This window comes from Chiloscyllium punctatum, chromosome 9 (assembly GCF_047496795.1).
Source record: "Chiloscyllium punctatum isolate Juve2018m chromosome 9, sChiPun1.3, whole genome shotgun sequence".
Taxonomy (NCBI): domain Eukaryota; kingdom Metazoa; phylum Chordata; class Chondrichthyes; order Orectolobiformes; family Hemiscylliidae; genus Chiloscyllium; species Chiloscyllium punctatum.
The window spans coordinates 111420127-111438008 of NC_092747.1; the positions used below are offsets into that span (position 1 = coordinate 111420127).

At 42.0% G+C, this 17882-nt stretch overlaps 1 protein-coding gene across 1 annotated transcript in view; it reads left to right on the forward strand.

Annotated features, from left to right (window-relative positions):
- Nucleotides 1–17882, forward strand: part of itgbl1 (integrin, beta-like 1) — a 220568-nt gene that overhangs the window by 84431 nt on the left and 118255 nt on the right. The gene's annotated exons all lie outside the window — the stretch shown is intronic.

Consider the following 17882-nt stretch of genomic DNA (forward strand, 5'->3'; position numbering starts at 1 on the left):
ATAAATACAGGCTTGAATCAACATTTTTAACGTGAATGACAATGCTTATTATCTTAATCCATAACCAGTGCATCTAATAGTTGTAGTGTTTAGGGCAAACCAAACATTTGTATCATATATTTGGATAAATATGAACTAAGGATTAATAATCATTTTATATTTCGCTCTGACCTTTTCACAATCCTGTGAGATGTACTTGTGAATAATGGTTGCTTTTCCATACTGTATTTCCAATCATAGTCTGCATCATGGCGAAAATATTTTCCCTTTATGTTGTTAAATTGTAGTGATATGGACATTCAGGCAGAAAGTAAGAACTATTTAAGAGAAGAAAATCTATATAAGCACAAGTTATGGAATTATCTGTCATGGAGTGTGTTGAAATAATCAGGTTTAGAGCCCAAAACGCCTACATAAGCTTTTCAGCAGCAGATAGAATCATAGAGTCATACAATATGGAAACAGGCCCTTTGGCCCAACTTGTCCATGCCAACCATGCTTCCTCAACTGAGCAAGTCCTATTTGCCAGCATTTGGTCTAAATCCCTCTAAATCTTTCCATTCCATTGAATTGTTAATAATCATACTCACCTCTACCACTTCCTCTGGCAGCTTGTTCCTGACCAGGTGTACCTGAGAACTCTGTGGGAAGCTAGAGAAGTGATTACTGGGCCTCTTGCTGAGATATTTGCATCATCGATAGTCACAGGTGAAGTGCCGGAAGACTGGAGGTTGGCAAACATGGTGCCACTGTTTAAGAAGGGTGGTAAGGACAAGCCAGGGAACTATCAACCAGTGAGCCTGACCTTGGTGGTGGGCAAATTGTTGGAGGGAATCCTGAGGGGCAGGATGTACATGTATTTGGAAAGGCAAGGACTGATTCAGGATAGTCAACATGGCTTTGTGCGTGGGAAATCATGTCTCACAAACTTGATTGAGTTTTTTTATGAAGTAACAAAGAAGATTGATGAGGGCAGAGCAGTAGATGTGATCTATATGAACTTCAGTAAGGCATTCGACAAGGTTCCCCATGGGAGACTGATTAGCAAGGTTAGATCTCATGGAATACAGGGAGAACTAGCCATTTGGACACTGAACTGGCTCAAATGTAGAAGACAGAGGGTGGTGGTGGAGGGTTGTTTTTCAGACTGGAGACCTGTGACCAGTGGAATGCCACGAGGATCGGTGCTGGGCCCTCTACTTTTTTTTGTCATTTACATAAATGATTTGGATGCGAGCATAAGAGGTACAGTTAGTAAGTTTGCAGATGACACCAAAACTGGAGCTGTAGTGGACAGCAAAGAGGGTTACCTCAGATTACAACAGGATCTGGACCAGATGGGCCAATGGGCTGAGAAGTGGCAGATGGATTTTAATTTAGATAAATCGAGGTGCTGCATTTTGGGAAAGCAAATCTTAGCAGGACTTATACACTTAATGGTAAGGTCCTAGGGAGTGTTGCTGAATAAAGAGACCTTAGAGTGCAGGTTCATAGTTCCTTGAAAGTGGAATCGCAGGTAGATAGGATAGTGAAGAAGGTGTTTGGTATGCTTTCCTTTATTGGTCAGAGTATTGAGTATAGGAGTTGGAAGGTCATGATGCAGCTGTACAGGACATTGGTTAGGCCACTGTTGGAATATTGCATGCAATTCTGGTCTCCGTCCTATTGGAAAGATGTTGTGAAACTTGAAAGGGTTCAGAAAAGATTTACAAGGATGTTGCCAGGGTTGGAGGATCTGAGCTACAGGGAGAGGCTGAACAGGCTGGGGCTGTTTTCCCTGGAGTGTCGGAGGCTGAGGGGTGACCTTATAGAGGTTTACAAAATTATGAGGGGCATGGATAGGATAAATAGGCAAAGTCTTTTCCCTGGGGTTGGGGAGTCCAGAACTAGAGGGCATAGGTTTAGGGTGAGGGGGAAAGGTATAAAAGAGACCTAAGGGGCAACTTTTTCCCGCAGAGGGTGGTACGTATATGGAATGAACTGCCAGAGGATGTGGTGGAGGCTGGTACAATTGCAACATTTAAGAGGCATTTGGATGGGTATATGAATATGAAGGGTTTGGAGGGATATGGGTTGGGTGCTGGCAGGTGGGACTAGATTGGGTTGGGATATCTGGTCGGCATGGATGGGTTGGCCCAAAGAGTCTGTTTCCATGCTGTACATCTCTATGACTCTATGTACCATCCTCTGTGTGAAAACATTGCCCCACAATTCCCTTTTAAATCTTTCCACTCTCACCTTAAGTCTATGCCCTCTCGTTGTTGACTCCCCTACTTGGCGAAAAGACCTTTGCTATTAACCTTATCTACGTCCCTCATGATTTTATAAACCTCTATAAGTTCACCTCTCATCCTTCCACCCTCCATGGAAAAAAGTCCCAGTCTATCCAACCTCTCCTGATAACTCAAATCTTCCTGTTTTGGCAACATCCTTGTAAATCTTTTTTGCACTCTTTCCAGTTTAATAACATCCTTCCTATAGCAGTGTGACCAGAAATGTTTGCAGTATTTCAAAAGTGGCCTCTTGTACTGTGCTAAGTCTGTGGTAAAGATGGGTGATGTTATGGAGGTAGAAATAGGGGCTTAGGCAACCGACGACAAAACCAATGAACAAATTGGCTGTGTGGAAAATCAACCTGTGTAATTTAGAGGACGGAGGCATAAAAGAGTAAGACTGATAAGGTTGGGGGGGGGGTGGGGAAACAATATTCTGTGTTTCTGATTAAGGGGAACTGGGTGGTGAGAAAGATCCCCAATAAAATTGTAACTTCCATTGTATTCAGTCAGTTACACCTTCCCAATCCATGACCTCAATGGTCTGGAAGCTGAAGGCCAGCAGATATATGGGAATACCACCTATAAATTCCCTTCCAAGTCATTCACCATCCTGACTTGGAATGATATCACTGTTCATTCGCTCTTGCTGTAACAGAATCCCGACACTTCCTGCTGGAACATCTACACCAAATGTACTGCAGTGGTTCAACGAGACAGCTCATGGTCATCTTCATGAGGGAACAGGCAATTACAGCTGGCCCAGCCAACAACACCCATTTCCCCCGAATGAATACAAAGAAACTTGAACCAGCCTCATGTAATCAAAGTTGGTGTCTTGATATTTTAAGGACAAGGGTTATTTAGCAGATAAATGCTAACATGGATGGACAAATAAAATACAAATAGTTTGCATTTGTATAGCATCTTTCACAACACCAGGATATCCCAAATTGAAATAATCAAGTACTTCTCATGAAATGTAATCACTGTTGTAATTTAGGGAAGACCATTGCCAATTTTGTGGAAAACAGCAATGACCAGATCATCTGCTTTTTAAATTTTGATTTAGGGATATACATTAGCCAAGGATACAGGGGAGAACACACCTGTTTCAGAGTTTCTTTGAATCCTTTTGAAAGGACTGTAGAAGCAGATTTTAGATTAATTATTCAAAGGCAATTTGAGAAATACTTGATAAAAAGAAGCATTTGCAGGGCAAAGGGCAGTAGCTGTGGGACTAATTGGTCTGGCACAGACATGATCCGCTGAATGGCGTCCTCTTGTTGAATTCTCCAATTCAGTGTGTCTTGTGTATTTCATTTTAGCCCCATTATTGAATTCCTAGTGAATTTGCAATTATGTAAAAGAGAATTAGGAACTACAAGAAACTGAGAAATTAATCACCTGTCACTGTTTTGCGAATAGAGATGTTCATTGTGTTTTGATGTGTCACAGATATTTTGTTTTTGAACATTCAGGCATGCTGATATTCTGTATAAAGGATGTCCAGGCGAACAAAGACAGGCTGAGGACATTGGATGCATGTTGCCTATTACATTAGACAGTCTTTCAACTTGCGGAACTGAGATCTTCATTTTAACACGGTTTGATGGGAGCCTCTTTGTAAAAGCTGTCAGAAAGGCAATACTTAATGTTAAAGTTAGCAGTAACTGTACTCTTTTCCTCAATCACTTTGATGATGCAGAACAGACTGCTGGGCTTGCAGCAGCACTGTTAAAATTTCTAGTTAATAGAAGTTGCACAAATCAAAATCCTGTCATCCCGTGAATGCAGCTTTCTATGGGTAAAATGCTTTTCGAATTCCTGACCTGTGAATTATTGCTTGAACAGAGAAATGTGCAGTTTGTATATTTTACGCACATATAAGAAAATAAAATCCTACACCAGGCCCTGAATCATACCATTGAAGAAGGACAGGATTGGCAGCTTAACGTTCCAAGATGTCAATGTTTTAGATGAGACAGAGGAGGATGCAGAAGAGGTGGGGGAGTTATATCACTGGTCAGGGAGTATATCACAGCTGTGTTGAGGTAGGACATCCTGGAGGGAATCTTGCAGTGGGGCATTATGGGTAGATCTAAGGATGCTGGGACTGTACTCCATATTTCCCAGCTGCCAGCGGGAGATAGATAAAGAGATATGTAGTCAGATTCTGGAAAGCTGTGAAAGTAGCAGAGTTATTTTGGTGGCTGATTTTAAATTCCCCCACATTGACTGGGACTTCTTTGGTGCCGGGTGTTTGGATGGGGAGCAATGCGATAGGTGTGCCCAGAAAGGTTTTGTTGAAACAGTATATGGATAGTCCAGTGAGGGAGGGGGTCATACTGGTCCTGGTATTGGGAAATTAGCCTGGCCAGATGTTCGAAGTTTCAGTGGGGCAGCATTTTGGAAATAGTGACATAGAGTCATAGAATCATACAACACGAAAACAGACGCAACACGGTCCAACCTGCCCAAGCCAACCATGTTCCCAAACCAAATTAGTCCCACTTGCCTGCTTGCATCCCACATTCCTCCAAACCTTTCCTATTTGTGAACTTATCCAAATGTCCATTAAATGTTATAACTGTGCCTGCATCCACCACTTTCTCTGGAATTTCATTCCACACATGAAACACTCTCTGTGTTAAAAAAAAGCCCCTCATGTCCTTCTTAAATCTTTCACCTCTCACCTCAAAAATATGCCCTCTAATTTTTAACTCCCCCACTCTAGGGAAAAGACCATTATCATTCACCTTATCTATGCTCCTCATGATTTTGTAAACCTCAATAAGGTCACCCCTCAATCTCCTTCATTGCAGTGAAAGAAGTCCCAGTCTAGTCTATTTCTGGTCTATTTTTATATCTCAACCCTCTATTCCTGACAAACTCCTGGTAAATCCTTTCTGAACTCTCTCCAGTTTAATAATATCCTTCTGTAAGTTTTTGGATACTTATGGATAAGGACAAGAGTTGACCTTGGATGAAGGTATTTAATTGAGATAAGGCCAACTATAACCAAATTAGGCAAGAATTGGAGAATGTGAATTGGGAGCAGCTGCTTGAGGTTAAATCCACATCAGAGATGTATTTTAAAGAGCAGTTGATTAGAGGCATGTCCAGTGAAAATAAAGGATAGGAATGGAAGGATTCTGGAACCTTGGATGACAGAGGAAACTATCAGCTTAGTCAAAAAAGAAAGGAAGCTAATACCTAAGGTCTAGGCAACTAAAAACAGATGAGGTCCTTGAAGAATAGAGAGAAGGTAATAGGAGATCAAACAGGGAGTAAGGAGATCTAAAAGGGGCTATGAAATGTCCTTGGCAGCGGGATTAAGGAGAATTTCAAGGCATGTTATACTTCTAATAGAAGCAAGAGGGTAGGTCCTCTCATGGACAAGGGAGAGAGGTCATGTGTGGAGCCAGAAGAGATGGGTGAGATCATTAATGAGTATTCGGTATTTACCAAAGAGAGGGAGGTGAGGGATGTTGAGGTTAGGGAAAGGTGTGAGAATACTCTCGGATAGGTCAATATAATGAAGGAGGAAGTGTTGAGTGTCTTGAAATGTATTATGGTAGACAAATCCCTATAGCCAGATGGTATCTATTCCAGGATAATAATGTGGGAGATAAGGAAGGAAATATTTGGAGCCTTAACAGATATCCTTGCATCCTCTTTGGCCTCAGGTGAGGTTCTAGAGAACAGGAGAATGGCCAGTGTTATTCCTTTGTTTAAGAAGGGAGACAGAGATAATCCAGGTAATTACAGGCTGATGAGCCTGATCTCAATGGTGGGGAAGCTGTTAGATGAGGTTGTGAGAGACAGGATTTATTCACATTTGGAAGCGAATGGACTTGTTAGTGATAGGCAGCATGGGAAGGTCATGTTTCATCAACTTGATTGAGTTTTTTGATGAAGTTGAAAATGTGTTGCTGGAAAAGCGCAGCAGGTCAGGCAGCATCCAAGGTACAGGAGAATCGATGTTTCGGGCATCAGCCCTTCTTCCTGAACGTTGATTCTCCTGTTCTTTGGATGCTGCCTGACCTGCTGTGCTTTTCCAGCAACACATTTTCATCTCTGATCTCCAGCATCTACAGTCCTCACTTTCTCCTTTTTTGATGAAGTGACAAGAATGATTGATCAAGGAATGACAGTGGGTATTGTCTACATGTACTTTAGTAAGGCATTTGAGTTGGCAAGTTATGTTATAATTGTTCAAAACTTTAGTCAGGCCACATTTGGAATATTGCATGCAGTTCTGGTTGCCACACTACCAGAAGGATGTGGATGCTTTAGAGAGGGTGCAGAGAAGGTTTACCAGGATGTTGCCTGGTCTGGAGGGTTTTAGTTATGAGGAGAGGTTGAATAAACTCAGATTATTTTCACCTGAAAGTCGGAGGCTGAGAGGCGACCTGATAGAGGGCTACAAAATCATGAGAGGCACAGATAGGGTGGATAGTCAGAGGCTTTTTCCCAGAACAGAAAGGTCAAATACAAGAGGGCACAGGTTCAAGGTGAGAGGCGGTCAGTTTGGGGAGAAATGCAGAGAAATTTTTTCACAGAGAGTGGTGGGAGCCTGGAATGCACTGCCATTGGAGGTGGTGGAAGCAGTCCCATTAACAACATTTAAGGTGTTTCTTGATGAACACATGAATGGGAGGAGAATAGAGGGATAGAAACCATGCATGAACAATAAGTAGCGTGTCTAAGTAAGGACTAGGAATTGGTGCAGGCTTGATGGACCAAAGGGCCTGTTCCTGTTTTGTATTGTATTGAGTGGGGATCTAATTGAGGAATTTAAAATGTTTAAAGGATTTGATAGAGTAAATAGAGAAAAACGATTTCCCATGGTGGGGAACACCAAAAAATGGAGCAGAATCCTAAAATCATAGCCAGGCTATCAGGGGTAATGTCATGGGTCATTCTTGACACAAGCGGGAGTGAAAGTCTGAAGAGTTTCTCCTCCACTCCCTCCCAATCCTTGTTTATGTGGGATCGATTGAAATTTTCAAAACTGAGATTGATAGAATACTTTCGAGTGAGGAGATTAAGAGTTATGAAACCATGGTGAGCGGATGGAGTTAAGATTCAGATCAGCTTATTAAGTCGTGGTAGAAACATCTCAAGGTGTTGAATGAGCCAGCTACTGTGACCCTCCCTCTCTTTAAATTGAAATTCTTTAATTGCATATTCCTCTGTTCATGTTTACAGTGATAAATCATAGAATCCCTGCAGTGTGGAAACATGCCACTCAGCTTCTCAGACCTGTACCAATCCTTCAAAGAGTAACTAATTCAAACCTAGCAGCCCCCCCCCCCCCCATAGCTAATCCCTCTAGCCTGCTCATCCCTGGACACTATGGACAATTTAACACGGCTAATCCCCCTAATCTGCACATCTCTGGCCTGTGGATGGAAACCAGAGCACCCGGGAGAAACCCACTCAGACACGGGGAGAATGTGCTAACTCCACACAGACAGTCGCCCAAGGCTGGAATCGAACCTGCATTCCTGGCGCTGTGCTAAGCACTGAGCCACCGTGCTGCCCATAACCTCTATTTAAGTTTGTTGCTCCATAATGACAAGTTCCTAAGACTGCCTAGTGACATCTGAGGACCCAGACTGACAATCAGGAACACACAAATCTGTTTTATAGGAAAAAGTGAACCGGCCTTTGAAACCTGCCCCATAACCTCATGATGAATGGATGTGTGATGAGACATTTTCCCCTGCCCCCAATGTCCCCTGCCACCCCACTGGGGCTTTTTTCCCTGGAGTGTCAGAGGCTGAGGGGTGACCTTACAGACGTTTATAAAATTATGAGAGGCATAGCTACACAGAATAGCCAAGGTCTTTTTCCAAGGGTGGGGGAGTCCAAAATTAGAGGGTATAAATTTAAGGTGAGGGGGAAAGACTTAAAAAGGATATGATGGATAACTTTTTGGTGTAGAGGGTGATGCATGTATGGAATGAGCTGCCAGAGGAAATGGCTGAGATGGATACAATTGCAACATTTAAAAGGCATCTGGATGGGGACATGAATAGGAAGGGTTCAGAGGGATATGCTACAGATGTTGGCAAATGGGACTTGGTCAGATTGGAATGTCTGCTCACCATGGATGAGTTGGACTGAAGGGTCTGTTTCCAGGCTGTATGACTCTATGATGTTCTAAGGAACTGGCAGCCTCCTCCATTCTTTGTGGGTTCCGTGGCCTGATTCCCAATCCAGCCTGCACCTCCTGACCAAAAATGGGAAGTGTGGTTTGCTATTTTAAAAATTGGATTTGTGGAGGCTGGATTTCTTCTGCTCTAGCACACCTAACCCAGGAATGACAATCAGGATCTGAGCCTATTAGTCTTGTACGGCTTTGTTTTTGTCAGTGTAGGTTTAAACATTTACTTGTTCATAAACCACAATGTCTTAAATAATTAATTTACCTCTAGTTACTGTTCTATATTTGTGTGGAAAGGAAATGATTTAAACAGACAGTTTATTTGAGTGGGTGGATGAATAAGGGAGATGTTTGGAGATAATAAAAGCGTTGAAGTTGGAAAAAGAAAATTCGGTATGGCTTTTCAATGAAATATTGAACTACAGACTGACAGGTAGACTTGAAGGTTGATGGGTTCTAAAGACTGGAGAGTGAGCAGATTTATGATAACTGGATTCAGAAGACTGAACAATCAGTTCACTGCAGAAAAGGGGTGCCTGCTGTAAGGGTTCCTCCACTTACTGACATACAAGGTTTGACACTAAAACGTTAACTTTCCTTCCACAATGTATTCACACTGGTTAGAAACATAAAACAGATAATGAGCTTCTACAGATATTAAAGAATAAAAAACCTTAACAAGGTGGATGTTGATCCTATAGAAAGTAGGTCTAGACAATTCATGATAATTGTCTTCCATCCATATGTGGATGGAAGAAAAATTGAAGAGGTATTTTACATCAATCTTCACTGTAAAAGATTTCAGGAGCATTCTAGAAGTGGACGTTAATCAGGAAATAGGAAGGAGGGAGGAGTTAAAGAAAATTACAATCACCTGGAAATTGATATTGAGCTAACTGCAAGTTGGCAAGACTTCGGGTCCTGACAGACTTAAAACTTTTGATTCCTAAAAACATGGCTTATGAGATGGTTGTTGTGTTGTTTTTACTTTACCGTAATTCTCTAGATTCGAAGAAGTTTCCATGGGATTGGAAATTATATCCTTTATCGCAAATGGGAGGGAGACAGGAAAGTACAGACATCAACTACAGGCATCATTAGGAAGATGTTAGACTGAAGATGTTATAGCTGGACAAAATGTAACAGGACAAATTCGACATAATAAGGCAGAGTTAACATGGTTTTGTGAAAAGGAAATCATACCTTATCAATTTAATGGAGGACTTTGAGAAAGCAATATTTGTTGTGGATCAAGTGGAGTTCCAGGTACATAGGATAATGAAGAATGCGTTTGATAAGCTAGCCTTTATTGGTCAATGCATTGGACACAGGAGTTGAGAGTTCATGTTGCGGTTGTACAGGAAATTGGTTAGGTCACTTTTGGAATATAGCGCGCAACTCTGGTCCCCCTGCCATCAGGAAGATGTTGGTAAACTTGAAAGGGTTCAGAAAAGATTTACAAGAATGTTGCCAGGGTTAGAGGGTTTGAGCTACAGGGAGAAGCTGAATAGAGTGGGGCTATTTTCCCAGAGCGTCAGAGGCTGAAGGGTGAGTTTATAGAGATTTATACAATCATGAGGGACATGGATAGCATGAATAGCCAAGGTCTTTTCCCCAGGATGGGGAGTCCAAAATTAGAGGGCATAGGTTTAACATGAGAGGGCAAAGATTTAAAATGGACCTGAGAGGCAAGTATTTTGCACAGGGGGTGGTGAGTGTGTGGAACAAGCTGCTGGAGAAAGTGGCGGCAGCTGGTACAATTAAATCATTTAAAAGGCATCCGAATGGGTAAATGAATAGGAAGGGTTTAGGGGGATATGGACCAAATGCTGGCAAATGGGACTAGATTAATTTAGGATACCTGGTCGGCATGGACGAGTTGGACTGAAGGGTCTGTTTCCATGTTGTATAGCCCTATGTCTCCAGGACTGTAAGTGAATCCATTGGATGTTTTGTACTTAGATTTCCAGACGGTATTTAATAAAGTGTCACATCAAAAGTTATTGATGAAGATGAAAGCCCGTGCTTGTTGCTTTGTAGTTTTAACAGCTTGGGATGCCAGTGAGCCGAGGGCAAGGTACAAACCATGTGTCTAACTGCCAATTGCAGTTCTGCAGAAGTAATGCTAACAGGTCGTTGTGTGCACAGTTATCTGTAACTGTGATTGGGGCTGTTAATAAACCAGTTTGATCTTTTTAAGTAAACTGGATCCACTCTAATCAATCCGTGTTACTGACTGACAATATATGATGATGCACCGTGGCATGAAGTGCTGGTAATTTTGCTTCAAAAAATAAGAGAGTGATGTAAGTTGGAAATTCACAGAAAGAGTCCTCTGACATGAGTTGAAACCGTGTAGGAGTTGAAGCAGCTCAGAATTTGCATGAACACTGGGAAAGCAGAAAAAAAATCTCTACAGGGACATTTATTGCTTGAATTGTGTTACTTAGAAGTAGTTACTGAAAGTATGTTTGCTAAATTTGCAGATATATAAATATAGATATGAAGGCAAGTTATGAAGAGAATATAAGAAGATTATAAAGGCACGCAGGTAGGTTAAGTGGGTGGGCAAAAATCTGGCAAGTGGAGTATAATGTGAGAAATTGTGAAATGGTTTATTTTGAAAGAAAGTAATAAAGAAGCATATTATCTCAATGGTGATAAATTGCAGAGCTCCGAAATGCTGAGATGTTTGGATGTCCTAGTGCATGAATCACACAGGATCAGTTTGGAAATTGTTATGTTTCCAGCTATAACATTCCACAATTTTCATGCAGTCCTGAAACAGGCCATTCGAGCCATCTGGCCTAGGTCAGTGTCCATGAGCCACTTTCTGTGCCTACCTCTTCACAGCCTATATGCATTTCCTTTATTTCTTTCTCCCTTGTGTTTAACCAGCTTAAATGCTTACATACTCTTGGGGGTCACTTAGCTCAGTTGGCTGGATGGCTGGTTTGTGATACAAAATGATGGTAACTGTGCAGATCCAATATGGTTGAAGTTACCATGAAGACCTGCCTCTCCAAACTTAATCCTTACCTGAGGTGTGGTAACCTTCAGGTTAAATTCACTACTAGTCATCTCTTTCTATCTCTAATGAGAGAGCAGCTTGATCATCCTCTGGAACAATGGCTACTTTAAATTTATTGTTTCACTCACCAGTCTCTGGGTGAAGAGGTTTCACCTGAGTTCCCAACTCAATTTAGTAAGACTATTTTATATTGATGGTAATTGGGAAACATTTTCTGTACATCTATCTTATTTGTAATTTTAAAGCCTCTGTTGGGTCACCCCCCCCCCCCCCCCCCCCAAGTCTTCCATTTTTGAGAGAAAAGTGTCTTACCTGTTCAATTTATTCTGATAGAGATAACATCACAATTCTGGTGGCATCCTTGTAAATCTTTTATGTACCTGCTTCAAAGCATCTATGTTCTTTTCTATAATATAGGCACTAGGACTGTACAGTTATCCCAATATCCCAAATATGGTAGAGCCAAACTAGTTTTGGTAATGATTCCTCTTAGAGGAATCTGGTGCAGAGCCTTCTTATTGCTCAGGTTAATTAAAGCCTACATGGAGTAGACAACGAAACACTGTATCCCAGGGCAGTGAAGTCAATTATCAGAGAGCGCAGATTTAAAATGATTGAGGAAAGATTAGAGAGGACACGAGGAACCAACTTTTCACCCAGAGGATGTTGGGTATCTGGAATTTGCTCCACAGTTTAATGGTGGAGGCAGAAACCCTCAACTTATTTTCCAAGTGCCTGGATCTGCCTCTGAAGTGCTGTAAACTGCAAGGCTATGAACAAAGTAGGATTAGAGTAGGTGGCTGGTTTTTATTTTGAAACAGGAGCAGAAATAATGGGCTGAATGTCCTCACTCTGCACTGTAAAATTTCTATGGCTCACGAACTCTGATGTTAGAAGACTTGCTCTAATACATAATGTCTGTCTGAATAAAAACTGCACTTTTTTTTCAACGACATGTATATATAATTGAATCTGTCTAAAATTATCTGACAGGGCAAACAGGGAAACCATCTGAAAAAAAGGGCTGGATTTTCAAGGTACCATGAGCTCAGGAAACAGCATGGTGCCAAATGTTGTCTTGGGATCCCAATGCTTTTGGGACAGGTTGGAATATGGGAAAGAGCAATGGGTAACGGGGAGGGAGCAGGAAAAGCAATCATCGCCAATTCATGGCTTGTTGTGTTCATTAGGAGTTTGTTAAGGGACCTTTGTGCTATTTTTCAAGAGGGTTCAAACAGTTGTACATATAAATGTACACCTGTCAGTTTCACCACAGGGCCCAAGTAATTTTCTCTGCAGTTGATCTGAAATGAAATATGAAGGGGACAGCTAGCACCTGCAGAACCACTGCATTTGTTATCCATGACCATTTTCCTCTTTGATATAATCTGCAAAGCAGCAGCAATCCCCAACATGGCTACTGCCTGACATTGATTCTGGCACCAGGCAGCCACTTCCCACCATGCTCACCTCTTGGCCAATGAGATCACTCAATATTATAACAGTGACATGATAATGACATAGCTCAGGCATGGGGCTGGGATCTGGAATTCGAGTAAGTGACGGGTTTCCTTGAGTGAAAGCTGGCACAAAGTGACTGAGGATTTGGACAAGAATCAAGTCTTTAAAGAGAGTCTCCATGGATTTGTGAAGGATAGACCATGTCTGACTAACAGTGTTGAATGTTTTATAGAGGTTAATAGCGCGATAGATTGGAGATGTGGACTTGCATTAGGTTTCAAATAAGAAATTATTCATAAAATTGAAAAGCAACTGAATTAAAATTAATCCTATAACATGGAAGCATATATGTTGGACTGGTAGAAAACAGAAATTATGGATGAAGGAGCCATTCACATAGTGACGGGATGTGACAAGTGTGGCTGCTCAGGGATCAGTATTTGACCGTATATATGAATGACTTGGATGGCTATTGTATGTCCAAGTTTGTAGGTGACACTAAATTACCAGGTAAGATGTGTGGCACAGAGTGAGAAATATTAATACATGATGTGAGTGGATAAATCTCTGGGAGATGGAGTTTAAGGGAGGGAAATGTGAAGATTTCTATTGTTTCTGAGGAAGACAATCAGAGTATTTTCTTTAAGGATGAGAGATTAAGATGTGTGGATGGACTAAGAGCCTATGTACACAAATAATCAAAATCCGGAGGGCACATTTCAGGTTAATCACAAAAGTCAATGGAATGATGGAACAAAGCATTTATCTCAAAAGGGATAGAATGCAAGCAGAATGAAATGAGTTGATTGAAAGTTATACGTGAAAATCAGAGCCCAATACCTGCCCATCATCTACAAGACACAAACAGTATGTAATGGAATTGTCTCCACTTGCGTGGATAGCTCCAAAAATGCTCAAAAAGCTTGAAAAAACTTCAACTGGGGAGGTGCTGGCTTAGTGGTATTATTGCTGGTTTGCTAATCCAGAGAACAGGTAAAGCTCTGAGGACCTGAGTTCAATTCCTGCCATGGTAGATAGTGGAACTTGAATTCCATAAGACATAGGAGTGGAAGTAAGGCCATTATGGCTGATGGGCATTTCAACACCACTTACCTGCACCATCCCCGTAATCCTTTATTCCTTACGAGATCAAGATTTTGTCAATCTCTGCCTTGAAGACATTTAACGTCCCAGTCACCACTGTGCTCCGTGGCAATGAACTTCACAGGCCCACCACTCTCTGGCTGAAGAAATGTCTCCTCATTTCTGTTCTAAATTGGCCTCCTCTAATTCTAAGGCGGTGACCATAGGTCCTACTCTCCCCGCCTAATGGAAACAAATTCCCAGCATCCACCCTTTCTAAGCCATGAATTATCTTGTATCTATTATATCTCCCCTCAACCTTCTAAACTCCAATGAATGCAATCCCAGGATCCTGAGCCGTTCATCGTATGTTAGGCCTACCATTCCAGGGATCATCCATGTGAATCTCCACTGGACATGTTCCAGTGCCAGTATGTCCTTCCTGAGGTGTGGGGCCCAAAGTTGGACACAGAATTCAAAATGGAGCCTAACTAGAGCTTTATAAAGTCTCAGAAGCACATCACTGCTTTTATATTCCAACCCTCTTGAGAAAAATGACAACATTACATTTGCTTTCTTAATCATGGACGCAACTTGCAAGTTAACTTTGAAAGTTGCCACTCAGGTGGATAGAGCTTGTAAGAAGGCCTATGGTGTATTAGCATTCATTAGCAGAGGGATTGAATTCAAGAGTCGTGAGGTGATGTTGCAGCTGTACAGGACCTTGGTAAGGCCACATTTGGAGTACTGTGTGCAGTTCTGGTCGCCTCACTTTAGGAAAGATGTGGAAGCTTTGGAGAGGATGCAGAGGATATTTACCAGGATGTTGCCTGGAATGGAGAATAGGTTGTACGAGGATAGGTTGAGAGTGCTAGGCCTTTTCTCATTGGAACGGTGAAGGATGAGGGGTGACTTGATAGAGGTTTATAAGATGATCAGGGGAATAGATAGAGTAGACAGTCAAAGACTTTTTCCCTGGGTACAACAGAGTGTTACAAGGTGAAGGGTGGAAGGTATAGGGGAATGTCAGGGGTAGGTTCTTTACCCAGAGAGTGGTGGGGGCATGGAATGCGCTGCCTGCGGCAGTGGCAGAGTCAGAATCATTGATGACCTTTAAGCGGCAATTGGATAAGTACATGGATAGGTGCTTAAGCTAGGCCAAATGTTTGGCACAACATCGTGGGCCGAAGGGCCTGTTCTGTGTTGTATTGTTCTATGTTCTATGTTCTATGTTCTTAACCTTTAGAGAATTCTACCACTCCCAGATCCCTTTGTACTTTGGCTTTATGAATTTTCCCACCGTTTAGAAAATTGTCCAGAGTATTCTTTTCTCCAAAGTGCAAGGCCTCGCATTTGTTCATGTTGAATTTCATCAGCCAATTCCTGGATCATTCTCTTAAACTGTCTAAATCTTTCTGCAGCCTACCCACCTCCTCAGTACTACCTGCCTGTCCACCTAACTTCGTATCATTGGCAAACTGCCCCAATTCCTTCATCCAGATCATTAATATATAAAGTGAACAGCTGCGACCCCAACACTGAACCCTGTGAGACAACACTTGTCGCTGGCTGCCATTCTGTAAAAAAACCTTTTATCCCAACTCTCTGCCTTCTGTTAGACAGCCAATCCTCAATCCATGCCAGTAGCTCACGTTGAACACCATGAACCCTCACCTTACTCCGCAGCCTCCTGTGAGGCATCTTATCAAAGGCCTTTTGGAAGTCTAGATAGATAACATCCACTGGGTTTCCCTGGTCTAACCTACTTGTTAGCTCTGTAAAGAATTCTAACAAGTTTGTCAGGCATGACCTCCCCTTACTAAATTCATGCTGACTTGTTCTAATCCAACCCTGCACTTCCAAGAATTTAGAAATCTCATCCTTAACGATGGATTCTAGAATTTTACCAACAAAAAAGGTTAGGCTAATCAGTCTATAATTTTCCATCTTTGGTCTTGATCCTTTCTTGAACAAGGAGGTTACAACAGTGATTTTCCAATCATTTGGGACTTTCCCTGTCTCCAGTGATTTTTGAAAGATCACAACCAACGCCTCCACTATTTCCTCAGCCACCTCCCACAGAACTCGAGAATGTAGCCCATCGGGGCCTGGAGATTTATCGATCTTTAGACCTTTTAGCTATTCTAACTCTTCATCTTTTGTAATGTCTACCGTACTCAACTCAGCCCCCTGACTCTTCCTAATTGTTGGGATATTACTCATGTCTTCCACTGTGAAGACTGACACAAAGTACTTATTAAGTTCTTCAGCTATTTCCTTATCTCCCAGCACTAGCCTTCCTGTATCAATTTGGGGTGGCCCAATGTCTACTTTTACCTTTCATTTGTTTCTTATGTATTGAAAGAAATTTTAACGATCATTTCTAATATTACTGGCTAGCCTACCTTCATATTTGATCCTCTCCTTCCCTATTTTTCTCTTTGTTATCCTCTGTTTTTGTAGTTACCCCAATCTTCTGATTTCCCAGTGCTCTTGGCCACTTTATAGGCTCTCTCTTCTTTGATACATTTCCTGACTTCCTTTGTCAGCCATGGCTGTCCAACGCCCCCCTCAAATAATCTTTCTTTTCTTTGGGTAAACCTCTGTACTGTGTCCTCAAATGCACCCAGAAACTCCTGCCATTGTTGCTCTTCTGTCTTCCTCACTAGACTCTGCTTCCAGTCGATTTTTGTCAGATCCTCTCTCATACCCCTATAATTACATTGATTTTATTGTAACACCATTAAATCTGATTTTGCCTTCTCTCTGTCAAACTGCAGACTGAAGTCTGCCATATTATGATCACTGTCTCCTAAGTGTTCCCTTACTTTAAGATCTTTTATAAAGTCTCGCTCATTATACAGTGCTAAGTCCAGAATAGCCTGCTCTCTTGTGGGCTCCATCACAAGCTGTTCCAAAAAGTCAGCCTGTAAGCATTCCATGAATTCCCTTCCTTTGGATCCACCGGTAACATTATTCACCGAGCCCACCTGCGTATTGAAGTCCCCCATGATCACCATGACCTTGCCTTTCTGATGTGCCCTATCTATTTCCTGGTACATCTTGTGCCCCTGGTTCTGACCACTCTTAGGAGGTCTGTACATAACTCCCAGGATGGTTTTTTTTGCCTTTGTGGTTCCTCAACTCCAACCACACAGACTCCACATCATCTGACCCTATGTCATTCAGTGCCATAGATTTAATTTCATTCTTAACTAACGAGGTAACCCCGTCCCCTCTGCCCACCTCCCTGTCTTTTCCATAAGTTGTAAATCTTTGGATGTTTAACTGCCATTTCTGAACCCTCTGCAACCACATCTCTGTGATGCTCACCACATCGGAATCATCTGATTCTGCCACATCTCGCCAAACCCACTTTGCTCAGATGTGTCCATTGGGTTGTGTTGGTGGATATACCCCACCATTCCAGAAAAAGAAACAATTGCGTGCAATTCTGGTCTCCTTCCTGTCAGAAAGATGTTGTGAAACTTGAAAGGGTTCAGAAAAGATTTACAAGGATGTTGCCAGGGTTGGAGGATCTGAGCTACAGGGAGAGGCTGAACAGGCTGGGGCTGATTTCCCTGGAGCATTGGAGGCTGAGGGGTGACCTTATAGAGGTTTACAAAATTATGAGGGGCATAGATAGGGTAAATAGGCAAAATCCTTTCCCTGGGGCTGGGGAGTCCAGAACTAGAGGCCATTGGTTTAGGGTGAGAGGGGAAAGATATAAAAGAGACCTGAGAAGCAACTTTTTCATGCAGAGGGTGGTACGTGTATGGAATGAGCTGCCAGAGGATGTGGTGGAGGCTGGTACAATTGCAACATTTAAGAGTCATTTGGATGGGTATATGAATAGGAA